The sequence below is a fragment of the Phyllostomus discolor genome, chromosome 7, assembly GCF_004126475.2.
Source record: "Phyllostomus discolor isolate MPI-MPIP mPhyDis1 chromosome 7, mPhyDis1.pri.v3, whole genome shotgun sequence".
Taxonomy (NCBI): Eukaryota; Metazoa; Chordata; class Mammalia; order Chiroptera; family Phyllostomidae; genus Phyllostomus; species Phyllostomus discolor.
The window spans coordinates 136,491,921-136,504,434 of NC_040909.2; the positions used below are offsets into that span (position 1 = coordinate 136,491,921).

At 59.0% G+C, this 12,514-nt stretch overlaps 1 protein-coding gene across 1 annotated transcript in view; it reads right to left on the reverse strand.

Annotated features, from left to right (window-relative positions):
- Nucleotides 1-11,277, reverse strand: part of FAM135B (family with sequence similarity 135 member B) — a 143,670-nt gene extending 132,393 nt beyond the window's left edge. The window contains exon 1 of the mRNA XM_028533975.2: nucleotides 11,199-11,277. The gene's annotated coding sequence lies outside the window, so the exon portion shown is untranslated. The remainder of the gene's footprint in view (nucleotides 1-11,198) is intronic.
- Between the last annotated feature and the right edge of the window lie 1,237 nt (nucleotides 11,278-12,514).

Genomic DNA, 12,514 nt, shown 5'->3' on the forward strand with positions numbered 1-12,514 from the left:
CTGTCCTCCTGGCCACTCGCACTGGGTCTCTTCACTCTGCATTCCCACCAGCGAGTAGAGTGCCCTGGGTAGCCATGCCTTTACAAATGTGTTTTTATTCTTTCCACGTCCACTGACCAGCCTTCCACCCATCCATCTAGCTGCTCACCCATCTGTCCACCCACCTGCCACTTCATGCATCTGCTCATCCATCCATTCATCCACCCATCCACCCATCCACCCGCCCACCCATCCATCCACTCGCTCATCCACCCACTTGCTAATCCACCCACCCACCAATTCATCCATCCACTCATCCATCCACCTATCCACCCACCCACCCATCCATCCACTCACTCATCTATCCATCCACCCACCCACCAATTCATCCATCCACCTATCCACCCACTGCCCATCCATCCACCTGTTCATCCATGCATCTACCTATCCACCCACCCACCCATCCATCCACTCACTCATCCATCCATCTGCCCACCCACCAATTCATCCATCCACTCATCCATCCACCTACCCACCGACCACCCACCCATCCACCTGCTCATGTGTCCATCCACCCAGCTTGGTTAAATGTTTTTACTCCCTTGATATAAACAATACCAGTTCATCTATCCACTCATCTGTCCATCCATCCATCCATCCATCCACCCACCCACTTACCCATTCACCCCACAACTCAATAAACTGCATTTTCCTTCGGTTTCCTACAAAACCCATGCCAAGATAGTGCCTGCACCTAGGAGCTTAGATTAACTTGGGTCCAATGAGACTGTGTTCCAAGCACCATGAATAGAAAGTTGAAAACTACTCCACGGGCCTCCACAACCAGGAACCCAAGACTGTCTGCAAAGGAGACGCCCAGCCCGACGCATCTGCTCCGTTGCGGCCGTGACTAAGCCCCCCCCCCAACCCACGCAGGCCGCCAGGGGCCAGCCCGGCCTCGGTCTCAGCTTGAAGTGAGATGCATCTCCGAGGAACATACTGACTTTAAGTTAGATCCACATAATACGTTACACTGACGTCCCAGGCGTTGGACACATACATCACTCACTGGATTTTGAGTCAACAGGCCCAGGGGGACCTCAGTTAAGCCACACAAACGCAGAAGAGAAGACAGGTCTGTGACTGCAGTGGATGTGTTTCCTTGCACTTTGGTTCCAGGTAGTCAACAAAGTATAAAGCAGAAAGGCAAACATCTAAAAGGTCGATTATTTCCCCGAATGAGGAGGGAGGGCACAGACTGCCCTGGGTTCTTTTCTTCCCCCGCCCCCCACCGCACCTGCGCGGGCTCCCGAGTCTACAAGGCGTCCTTCCTGCGTGTTTCAGAATCAGTGACGCAGGGGGAAGGCCTCACGGGAAGGGTCGGCCAGCACCCCCCTCTTCACCCCTTTCCCATCTCAAGCCAGACAAAGCTCACCCACTGCCCAGACCCACACCGCTGAGTGGTTAAAAGCCACTTATTTTTGACTGGGTAGTTTCTGAGTTTTGTTTTGCTTTTGCAACAGATGGCTGAAGTCGAGACGCCCTTCGGCAGGGCCGCCGCCAGGGAGGCCGAGAAGAAATACGCGTCCAGACCAGATGGATTTGGGGTCAGCTTTGGCCTCCCACCCTTGCTGGCTGCGGGACCGTGACCTGATCATTGTCCCTCTCTGGGCCTCGGTCCCCTCAGCTTCCCACAGGGCTCGTGGGGGCCCCACGTGAAGAATGAGTGAAACCGGCACCAGGAAAAGGACTTACTACGGCCGCTCTCACACAGTAGGTGCCTCCCCTCGCCCACGCACCACCACGGAACGCAGCCCCAGCCGGTCACTTAAAGAGGATTTCTGACCTCTTTTTGTTTCCAGTGCCCGCGTGCTTTTGAAGGGAATCTCATTCTATTATCGGAAGCAATTATATTAATATTCATTTTATTCTCCCAAAAGGCAAACACAGGCTGGCACATTAAAATACCAAGCTTGCTACTCTACCTAGAGCACAGGATTCCAACGATAGTCTTATCTTTAAATATTTCCTTTAAACAAACTAAAAGAAAAAGGCAATTTGTTCTCAGTGCATTTTATATGCTGCTTTAACATCAACAAGACTCCACAGCACCCGGGTTCCGCCGTCGCCTCCCTTCCCTCTGCCCGCCGTGACACCTCAGCCATGACGGTGCACCCAGGGAGGAATTTTTCAGAAAACTTACACCAAGTCCTTAAAATGGCAAGTGCTTTTATATTTAATTGCAGCCATTTCCGGTGTAACTTATTTTAGAATGTCTACGCCCCTGCCGCCCTTCAGCGGAGTTCTCAGACCGTCACTCAGATCTTCCTGACGAGGAGTCACTGTCACATGGGAGCGCGAGTCACTGTTTAGGGTCCTCGTGCCTTGGCATCCCCCCCCCCCCCCGCGAGTCCTCAGGCACGGACACCTCCAGAGTCCCTGCACCCACGACCTCAGCCCTCGGCCCCGGAGGGCCCCTCAGCCCACCCCCTGGAGAGGGTCCCTTCAAGGAAGGGTCTCCCCAACTGGCTCAGTTCTCACAGCAGAACGCCAGCCTCACCCGCCTCGGAGCCCACGAATACGGGCTCCGGTCTTCAATCAGAGTCAACGCTGATGCATCTCCACTACCGGGGACCCAGTGTGACAATGGACTCTATCAATTTGATTTATGTATTTTTTCATTGGATTGTCATTCGAACTCCCTAGTGGGTTGCCCATTACGAGAGTTAAAGACGCTAAGGTCGGGACAGGTCAGGTGCCATACGATGACCATGACCTGGAGAGAAACCGGGGTGACGTCTGGGTTACGGGGAAGAGGACCGCACAGACCAGAGCCAGGAGGGGGTCCCAAAAAGGGAGCCAGTGCAGGAGAGACGGATGGGGGAGGGCTCACCGGCCAGGGCTTCCCGCAGAAGCCCAGAATGACCACGCCGGGGAGGCGCAGCGCACAGGCTGAGAGGGGAGGCCGTGGCCCATGGGTGGCGGGAAGGAGTGCGATGTGGGAGTGGAAATCCTCGTGCATCACTCTCGGAGCGCATGTACACGCAGCTGCGTGGAGGGGGGAACAGCTGGCCCAGGTGACGCAGGCCGGCCCATGTGCCGCAGGGTCACTGCGCTGAACTCGGAGGGCCTCCAAGACAATGGTGGGACCTGTGGGGGGAGGAACACCAAGCCCCGGGCGCCGGCATGATGGCCGACGAGCAGCAGCTTGCTCGTGGGTGACAGAAGAAGGTGAGGCTGGTGCAGTGCAGGGCAGGCTGGCCGGTGGGTACCGAAGCGGCTGGCACCCCACTGCCACCCGTCCGATGGCGCTTTAGGAGACGAGCCGGAGAAGGTGGGGCCAAATCGAGACCGGAATCGGCAGTAGGGCCCCTTGGACTCCAAGCACTGCAAAGCTTAGGGCGACCTCTGCTCAGTGCATTTCTGTGACCCCCTTGGGGCACAGACACTCAGGGCGTGGCATGCCCGAATGTCATGGCCCCGAGGAAGCAGCTGTGGGGGAGTTCCTTTGTCTTAAAGGGAGACTTGGGGGCCCGCATGGGAAACCAAAGAAAACGCGGTGGACACGACTGGCGTCTGGCCCCGAGCACCACGCCCCCACCAGGCTGGTGTGGGGCTCGTCACTCTGCTGCGTCACTCCATGGCCGTGCTGGCTGGGGACCCATCGTTGCCCTGCTCTCCTGAAAATCTCGCTCAGCGGGGAGGAGCTGCCCTGCCCAGAAAAGCCTGGGCGGGTGTGCCTCCCGGGGTCAGGTTCACGGCCATGGAGGACTTGTCTCAGGGTGGAGGACACATGGGGCCTTGCTCGCCTGGGCCCCCCTGGCGCAGTCAGGCTGGGACAACGTGAGGCCACGCCCCCATGCATGCCTGTCTTCTCCCCCGTGTTCTCTGCCCCCACCCCCCAGCAACTCTGAGACCCTCACGGAGAGCAGCACCCCCTCAGGCACTCACACAGGAGCCCCTTCAGGGCCCACGTCTCAGGACGGAGGATGCAGCCCTCCCCCTCAGGACCGCAGACAGGTAGGATCACTCCACGGAGGCCAGGTACCCCCCAGCCACTCGGCCAACAAAGGTCAGGCGAGGGTGACCTGCCAACCTGGCCTGTCCAGGTGAGGGGCTTCCCTGCATGCAAGACTTTCCGTGTTCGAACTGGAACAGTCGCCCCAAATAAATGTTGGTCACTCCACCCAGAACTGGGATTTGTCTATACGGCCCTCTTCCATTTCCACGAGAGTTGCCTCGTGCGTCCTGCACACCCGCTATCTCAGGCTTCACCAGAGGCTACGCTGCCCTGTGGGGGCGGGGGCAGGGGGTCTGCAGGCTCCGAGAGCAGGCATCCTGAGGCAGGGGCCGGGAGAGGCCTTCCTGGGACCCCAAACCCCTCTGATGCATTGGTCTTTTTTCTTACAGAGTGACTGCAGACTTCGTTAGATGCTTCGAGGGACCCCTGAGATGATTAAGGTGAAGAACAACCGCCCCGAACCTTGCTGTTATCTCCGGATTACACAGGACAGCGGGGCGCCGCACCGGACATGTCCTGCTCGCGGCCCCGCCGCTCCCCAGCGGAGAGCTGAACACCCTTCTCCGCAGTCGCCACAGCTCGGCAGGTGGGAGCCGGCCGCCGCACTCCTCAGGCTGTCCCCAGCCGTGTCCCCGGAGGGACGTGTCCCTTTCATTTCATTGAAAGGCATTCATCAGGCTTGGCTGGGAGGAGAGGACGGACAGACTGTTCCGGGAGGAGGCGGAGCAGCGGCCACGGCCCCCGTGCGTCTGTCCCCGAACTGAAGCCCTCCTTCCGACCAGGAGCTCCCGACGCACCGGCACAGGCCCAGCTTATTTAATTAATTGTCCCCGTTATTGAAGACCTCCGGCATGACTTCTGCCATACGTGCTTGGAGAGAAATCATCTGCATGCTCACGGAGGGCGGGGGCTGTTCCAAGCTGCTGGGTGCGGCTGCAAACAGGGCAAAGGCCCTGTTCCGGGGAGCGGACCGGCCTGCGGAGGAGACGGCCGATAAAGAAGGAAACGAGCCCCCTGTCGTAACGTCACAGACACGGATGTGGCGAGGGACACGGTGAAGCAAGCGCGAGCGGGCTCCGTGGCCGGGGGCTGGAAGGGGCTCAGGAGGCCAGCGGTCCAGGGGGGCCTCTAGGAAGAGGAGACCTGAAGGAGGGAGGGACCCTGGAAAAACCAGGGGCAGCTCATCCTGGCCAAAGGTGTGGAGATGAAGGGAAGGGAGAAGTCCTCAAGGCAAGAGCGAGCTATAGGGTGTGTGGCTTTCGTCTTTTTTTTTTTTTTTTTTTTTGGATAGGCAGAGGCTAGAAGGACCTTCTGCACCCTCACTCCACACTGCTCCCTTGGGTGGTCAGGTCCTCTGCACACTCTCAGCGAGCACCTCTGTGCTGGCTTAGGGGGTTCCTTAAGTCCACAGGTTCAGCCAAGAACTCTCTTCTGAGCTTGACCGGTATCTCTAGGTCCCTACAGTGTGCACGGATGGCCTCAGCGAGCGAAAGCTCTTCTCATGCAAAACGGAATTCACCGTTTCCCCCTCGAGATCTGGTCTGTCCCCTGTGTCCCCAGGCCCAGGAGCACGAACAAGGACAATCCATCAGATCAAGTCGCCCAACTCAGAGGCATCCCTGGTCCCTCCCTGTTTATTAGACGCTGCAGGATGAGTCATCCGGAGCTTGCCACCACTCTGCCGCCTTTGCATTCCTCGGCTTTGTTCCATCATCTTCATCCCCAGCACCTTCGCCTTGGTGGGGGCCGTCATCACTCCCATCTACCTGGAAGCCCCCCACCACGTCTCTCAGCCCCCTTCTTACTTCCCCGCAAGGCGCTCCAGTCTCCACGCTGCCACCAGAATCCAAAACGCCTACCTGTACCCATCATTTCCCAGTTTGAGACCTTTCCACTGGTGGACAAAGCCAGAGGCACCCCGCTCCCTGGTATCGAATTACACTACAAAGATACGGTCGTCAAAACGGTGTGGCACTGACGCGGGAACAGACACACAGACCCGTGCGGTGGAGAAGAGAGAGCCCAGGAATAAGCACACGCGTGTTCGGTCAGCTGGTCTTTAGCAAAGGTGCCAAGGCCACGCAGTGAAGAAAAGATAGTCTCTTCAATAAACGGTGTTGGGGAAAATGGGTAGCTACATGCAAAAGAGTCAAATGGAACTATTAGCTTCACCCATACACGAAAATCCACTCACAATGGATCAAAGGCTTAAACCCAAGGCCTGAAGCTGAAAAACTAGGAAAACAGGGAAACGCCCCTTGCCATCATCTGGGTGATTATTTTTTTTTTCCATAGAACACCAAAAGCACAGGAAACAAAAACAAACAAAGAAACAAAATGCTACTCCATCAAGCTTAAAAGCTTCTGCACAGCCAAGAAAGCCATCAACAGGGTGCAGAGGCACCTGTGACATGGGAGGGAATATTTGCAAACCAGATGTCCGATAAGGGGTTCATGTCCAAAACGTGTAAGACACAACTCCATACGAGTAAAAATGACCCAGCTGAGAAACAGCCGAAGTCTGTGACCAGGCGCATTGCCAAAGCACACCTGCGAAGAGCCACCAGCTCCCTGGAAGGATGTCCCCCACCATCAGGGAGACGCCAGCCCGCATTGAGATATCGCTTCACACCTGTCAGGATGCTCCGTGTTAATTATTTTTTAAGTAAAAGAAAAATCGGTGAGGATGTGGAAGACAGGGATCTCTAGCACATTGTTGATGGAAGCACAAATTGGCGCAGTCACTGTGGAAAACAGGATGAAGGTTTCTCAAAAATTAAAAATGCAACTGCCGTGTAACTTGGCAATCCCGCCTCTGGGCGTTTACCCGAAGGCGCTGCAGCCCGGATCTCACAGAGACCCCAGGCTCCTCGCAGAGACGCCCGGGCGCAGCCGCCATCTCCACGGCCGAGACGTGGCCGCAACCCCGGCGTCCTGCAGCGGGCTCGTGGACCCAAGTGCGGTCTGCACACACAGTGGACTGTCACTCAGTCCTAAGGAGTCCTGCCATCTGTGAGGACGGGGAGAATGGGCCTGCTCACCACTGGCTCCCAGGGTCTGGCAGGAGGAGGGACACACGGCAGGCTGCTGGTGCAGTCCCTGCAAGGGCACGCCACCGCGCCTCCCAGGCCCCCAAGGCCGAGGGCCCTGGGCCCTGGCGCCAGTTTCCGCAGCGATGCTGAGACGCCCCACCCAGCCGCTCCTGGGGTCTGCGCAGGCACCTCCAAATGACTTCTGACTGAGCAGAGACGCTCGGTGCCACGGGGTGGCCAGCGTCTGGGAAGGCCAGTGAGTACTCAGGATGGCCATGAACTCCCTCCAGCTCTCGGGTGAGGTCGGGCTTCACCCCTCCGGTGTGGTGAAACCTGAATGACGGTGATCTCCCAGGACGGGTGGAGCAGCGGAACGGGGGGTCAGGAGAGCACAGTGCCGGGACCAGTAGAGGTGGCTCAGAGTGGTCAACACCCCCTATGTCCCAGGGTCCTCTCGGACATGCTGGCCCTCCAGACTGGGGATGGTTCCAAAAGGGTCAGAAATTTGGAGGTAGGGATGTGGGCCCCTGGTGCATCGGAGGGTAGAGGTGGACCGGGGATGAGTTCTGAGCCCAGGGCAACCTGAGGGCTACGGATGGAACCTCGGGGAGGAGCGACACAGATTGGTGTGTGGACACACGGAAAAACGGAGCTGGCTGGGGCCACTGACACCATCCAGGACAGGGATGGGTATGGAAACTAAGGCCCAGGAAGGTGGGGAGGCCAGGGCACCAGGCCTGTGAGCAGGCAGTGTCGGAGCTTGGGGGGAGGCCTCAGTTCCCGTAGCAAAATCTTTAGCGTCTTGTACCCTCTGTGGTGTCTCACAGACGGGGCTGTTGGCAAGGGGTCCACTGCTCCCTTCTTACTGCTTTCTTGCTCTGTCTCTCAGAGGCAGGTAAACTAAAGGGAGAAAATGCATTTGGGGCATTTCAAAAACTTCCGGAGTCTCTTATCATTGGCCATTTTATCTGATCTATAATTTGGAATTCGCACATGTCATGTGCTCAGTGCCAGGCACGGCACCTTTCTGGATGCGCACCTTCCCGGCCCATCTCGGCAGGCCGTGGTCATGGAGTCCAGAGGAGGCGGGTGGCGGCCGAGTGGGCGGAGCCAGAAGCAGAGCAGCCAGGGTCCCCCGCCCGTCCCGTCTGATGCTGCGTCCATCAGACAGGGAGAGTGTGCTTACTTTTTTAGGACAATAAAAAAAAGACAAGAAAAATAAACGATTTTTTGGCTAGAGTATTTTGCAGTTTGTGAAATTTCTTGCACCGCCTATGCAGCCACTCCAGCCCTCGGCCTCCCTGGGGGGTGGTGTGACCAGCCATGTTTCCCAAACGAGGAAATGGGGGGACAAGAGAATCAAGTGTCCTCCGCCCAGGCCCCCTCGGAGCCGGGACCCCAACTGAGGCTTTCTGGGTCTACCCTCGGAGCTTTTCCATCGCACTGGGCTGAACTCAGGGAATGGAAGGCAGGGAAATGCATTTTAAAGTTTAAAATCTTCCATCAGATGCTTTCAGCAAATGTTACGCGAAGGCCATTCAACACTGGATTACAGCTATTCCAAAATACCCAGTTGAGAGAAAGTGAGCATTTGAAGGCAACACATGCATTCTTGTTTTCCTTCCTCTGCTTCAGCAGGCCAGCACTCTCCGGGCCTGCTGGGCGTTCTGAGGGCACAGGTGAGCATGCACCAGCTGCTGGGGCCACTGCCACAGAGGAATGGGGGGGTGGGGTTCCTGTCCTCAGGACATCTGAACTCTAGAGAGGGGACAGGCCTGGGTGCAAGCAATGTCAACACGACACAGCACAGGCTGTCACAGAGCTGGTCTGCAGAGCTCTGGGAGCAGAGGGGAGAGAGACAGGAAGGCTTCCCGGAGGAAGGGGCATGTGAATTTGGGCAGCGAAGGGAAGTGAGAGTTGGTCATTGCGGGGAGAGACCAGCATGATCAGCGCAGGGGATGAAAGGGCAGGACACACTGTCAGCCAGTCCTGGCTCCGTCCAAAGTCACGGTCCCCTTGGCGATCCCATCAAGCCACAAGCATCTGGTCCGACCGGGCCAACCCCTGGTGAACATCTGGGCCTACAGAGCAAGTTGGAGGAACGTGAACCCTGCCCACGAGGGGCCCATTGTGTGTCCAGGGTTCCCGCCTCACGCACGCTGCAGTGAGCCCCAGTGTGTGCCCCTCCTGTGGACCTATCCGGTGCTTAGCGCGGCCCCGGCTGAGCAGACCCTGAGTCCCCGGACTAGACAAGAACTGTGTTTGACGGCAAAGCCCTTGACCTTCACCATTTGTAAACAAGGGTGACGGCATGCTGGGTTTCCCTGACAGAGACCCCTTTCTGTGTCCCGAGGGGACTTTGGACCCCAGCACAGCGTCCCTGCTGTGAGTCACTGGCCAGAGTTTCCACTCCCTTTCCCTAGCTGACGGCTGCTTAACGACTCGCTGATCGGAGGAAAGGGGGTACTAGAAGCTAAAGAACTTACAAATATGACACATGGACATGAACTAAAGGGGGGAAGTGGGTGGGAGAGGGTGTACAGGGTGGAGGGGAGTGAAGGGGGGAAATGGGACAACTGTAATAGCATAATCAATAAAATATATTTTTTAAAAAAGAAGGATAATCCCTCTTATCTTCAGGCCACCTTAGGTTTGGAAAAGCGCCCCCCCCATCCATCACCCCACCCACTCGACTGTCACCCGAGCAGGCAAGCTGCAAGCATCGTTCATGTCCCCATTCTACAGATGAGAAAAAGGAGTCTCGGGGAGGAGGAGAAGCTCAAGGTCACACGGCAGGTACGGCATGGGGTCAGAACTCAAATCCGTGTCTCCGCGTCCCTTCTCCGCACCGTCCCATCTGTGTGATCACAGCCACATCTCCTTATGACGACACAAATCCCAGCTGAGATGCTGGGCAGCGCACATGCCCGCCGGCTACGGCATAAATTAAAAGCCCAATTAAAGAACAGGGCCTTTTAACTGGGGCTGATCCCCGTCCCCAGAGGCCGGTGTGCAAAGAGAGAGCCCCAGCTGCCCCTCCTGGAAATCACCTAGAGACCCACTTACCCACAGGCAACAGCCTTGAGACCCGAATTCTTCGCCTAACTTGACCTCCCTTCTCCATCATCTTCTGAGGCCCTGGCCCTGCTGGGCTGGGTCTGGGGCCAGCCCTGGGCCCCTGGCTCCCAGCCTGCAGCCCAGGACAACAGCCCACACCTCCGCACGGACAGCCCGGGCGCCTCTCAGCGCCGACACGTCTCTTAATGTCAAGAGCAACAGAACCCGATGGAAAGCAAACCTCCCTGGCTCAGCCAGAGAACGGAGGCACGTTCTCCAGCTCTGCAAGTGGAGTAGTCTGCCAGGGGCCAGAGTCCTGGGGGTGGCCAAGGAGACGAAGGGTGTCATCATAGCCCCTGTGGTCTTGTTTCGCTGGCAACGGCATGGGTGGGGGTCGCTGGAAACAAGGTGAGGAGAAAGGGAGGGGGCGTCCTGACAGCTAGTTTATAATGTTATTCCCATTCTCGCCCACCCCCTCCAGCCAATGGCAATAACAGCATCAACCCCAGGGACACCCCTGGGTCCCGAAATGGCAATAGTTCCCCCTTCCCTGGTCTAAACAGCCCTCCAGTTGCCGGGTTTGAAGCTGACTGGACAGACCGCGGGCTGCTGTGAGCTCTGGTCCCAGTCCATGTCATAGCTGAGCTGCAGTAACCACCCCCCCACCCTCCCCTTGTCCCCAGCGGAGCCACAGCAAGATGGGTCTCTGGGTCAACCTGAATCACAGAACCACTACCACCAGCCCGCTCACCCCTGCACCGTCTTCTTGCAAACCGGGAAGCAGGACCAAAGGCCGCTCGAACCTGCTCACCCAGGGTCTGGACCAGCTCCCTCAGCCTCCAGCTGGGACTTCCGTGGGGACCACCTCATTAACCCCAGATCCCCCCCCTATGGCTTCAGATCCCCCCCCTCTGCCCTCTCCGGCCCTGTCCAGATGTGCCCGACACCAAAGGACGGGGAGGTTGGGGGAGATCCAAGGGGATAAACCACATTTCGCGGCGGAATCCCTGTTAAGTAATAGAAAGCCATCCAACGAGCATCCACGCTTCCAGAAACGTCACCGCCACCGAGGAGTTTTGCAGCTGCCGACACGGAGCGCTCTCACCTACCTGTCTCCCACCGCAGGGCTCCCCTCCGTCACCTCCTGGGCCACCACTCCCGGGTCCCTCTTGCTCCTCTCGTCACCTTCACCAGCCGCCAACACTCGCAGCTGCGGTGGGTGGCCCGCGGAGTCCCGGGCACCTGTGAGCTGGGTCTCAGGTCCCCTGGCGGCGAGGCTGCCTGAAGGGGGAGCGAGAGGATGCTGCCCTCGCCTCGGCCGCCGCCGTGGTGCTGATGCCGTTGCTATGGTTATGGAACTCCGCAGCTGCCCCCTCTCGGCGCAACAGCTGCCCGGCCGCGGCCTCCGGGCAGCCCCGGCCAACCCGCCCGGAGGCAGCCCAGTGGACGCGGGGACCTGGGCAGAGCCGCCGGCACCACTGCCAAAGAGGAACTGCCTGTGTCTGCGCCTGAGCCTGCCTGCGGGCTCTGCTCACCTCGGCGCCCTTGCTCGTCTCCTTCCCCCGCCGGGACGCGCCAGACCCCGGCGCAGCGCGCAGCGCGCAGCGCGCCCTCGCGGCCTGGAGAGCGCGCCCCGCCGCCGTCGCCGCCGCCGCCGCCCGGCCCTCAGCTCGCGCGCCGCCCGCGCTGCGCGTGTGCCCGCAGGCCGCCCCGCGGCCAAACCCCGCCCGCGCGCCCGTTCGGCCTGTGCGGGGCGCCAGCGGCCCGCCCGACGCCCACGCGCCTCGCTGGCCCACGGGGCCTCGAGCATGCTCAGTCTCTGCGTGGGGGTCGGGAGCTGCCCACCTGAATTAGGGGACTGGGCGCAGCCAAATGTAAAAGGTCCTTCCAGACCCCTGGGGGCGGGGAAGCTAACCCCCACCCCGTGGCTGGGGGAAGGGTGTTCAACTTTGAAGAGGGGCCCAGGGGCAACCCAGCGGAGAAAGGAGCCTCTTGCTCTGCCCCAGCTCAGAAAGGGTGAAAGCCCCACGGGATCTGTAGGTCCAGCACAGTTTTGAGTGTGGATCAAACCCAGTCCTGCCCCGCGCCGCCCCCACCCCCACCCCGGCCGAATCCTTCGATTCAGCACAGCAGGGGCGGAGTGTGAGGACTGGAGGGTGGCAGCGCTCATCCAGGGCCTCAGAGCAGGGAGGGGGTTGGAACTTGACCTTGAGTACAACAGAGGGAAGTCTGGGTCAGCCTTACAGGAAGGTCCCCCAGGCTGCAGTCGGGGGCAGGATGCTACTAAGGCTGGGAGTCGGGGAGTCCTGAGGAGGTGCGCTGTAGTGGTGGGGGGCGGGGACGGCGAGGCCAGTGCGCCTGCCTGTCTGCGGGGGCCGGCCCCGCCCACAGCGCCTGCCAGGCCTTGGACAACGCAGGTGCTGGA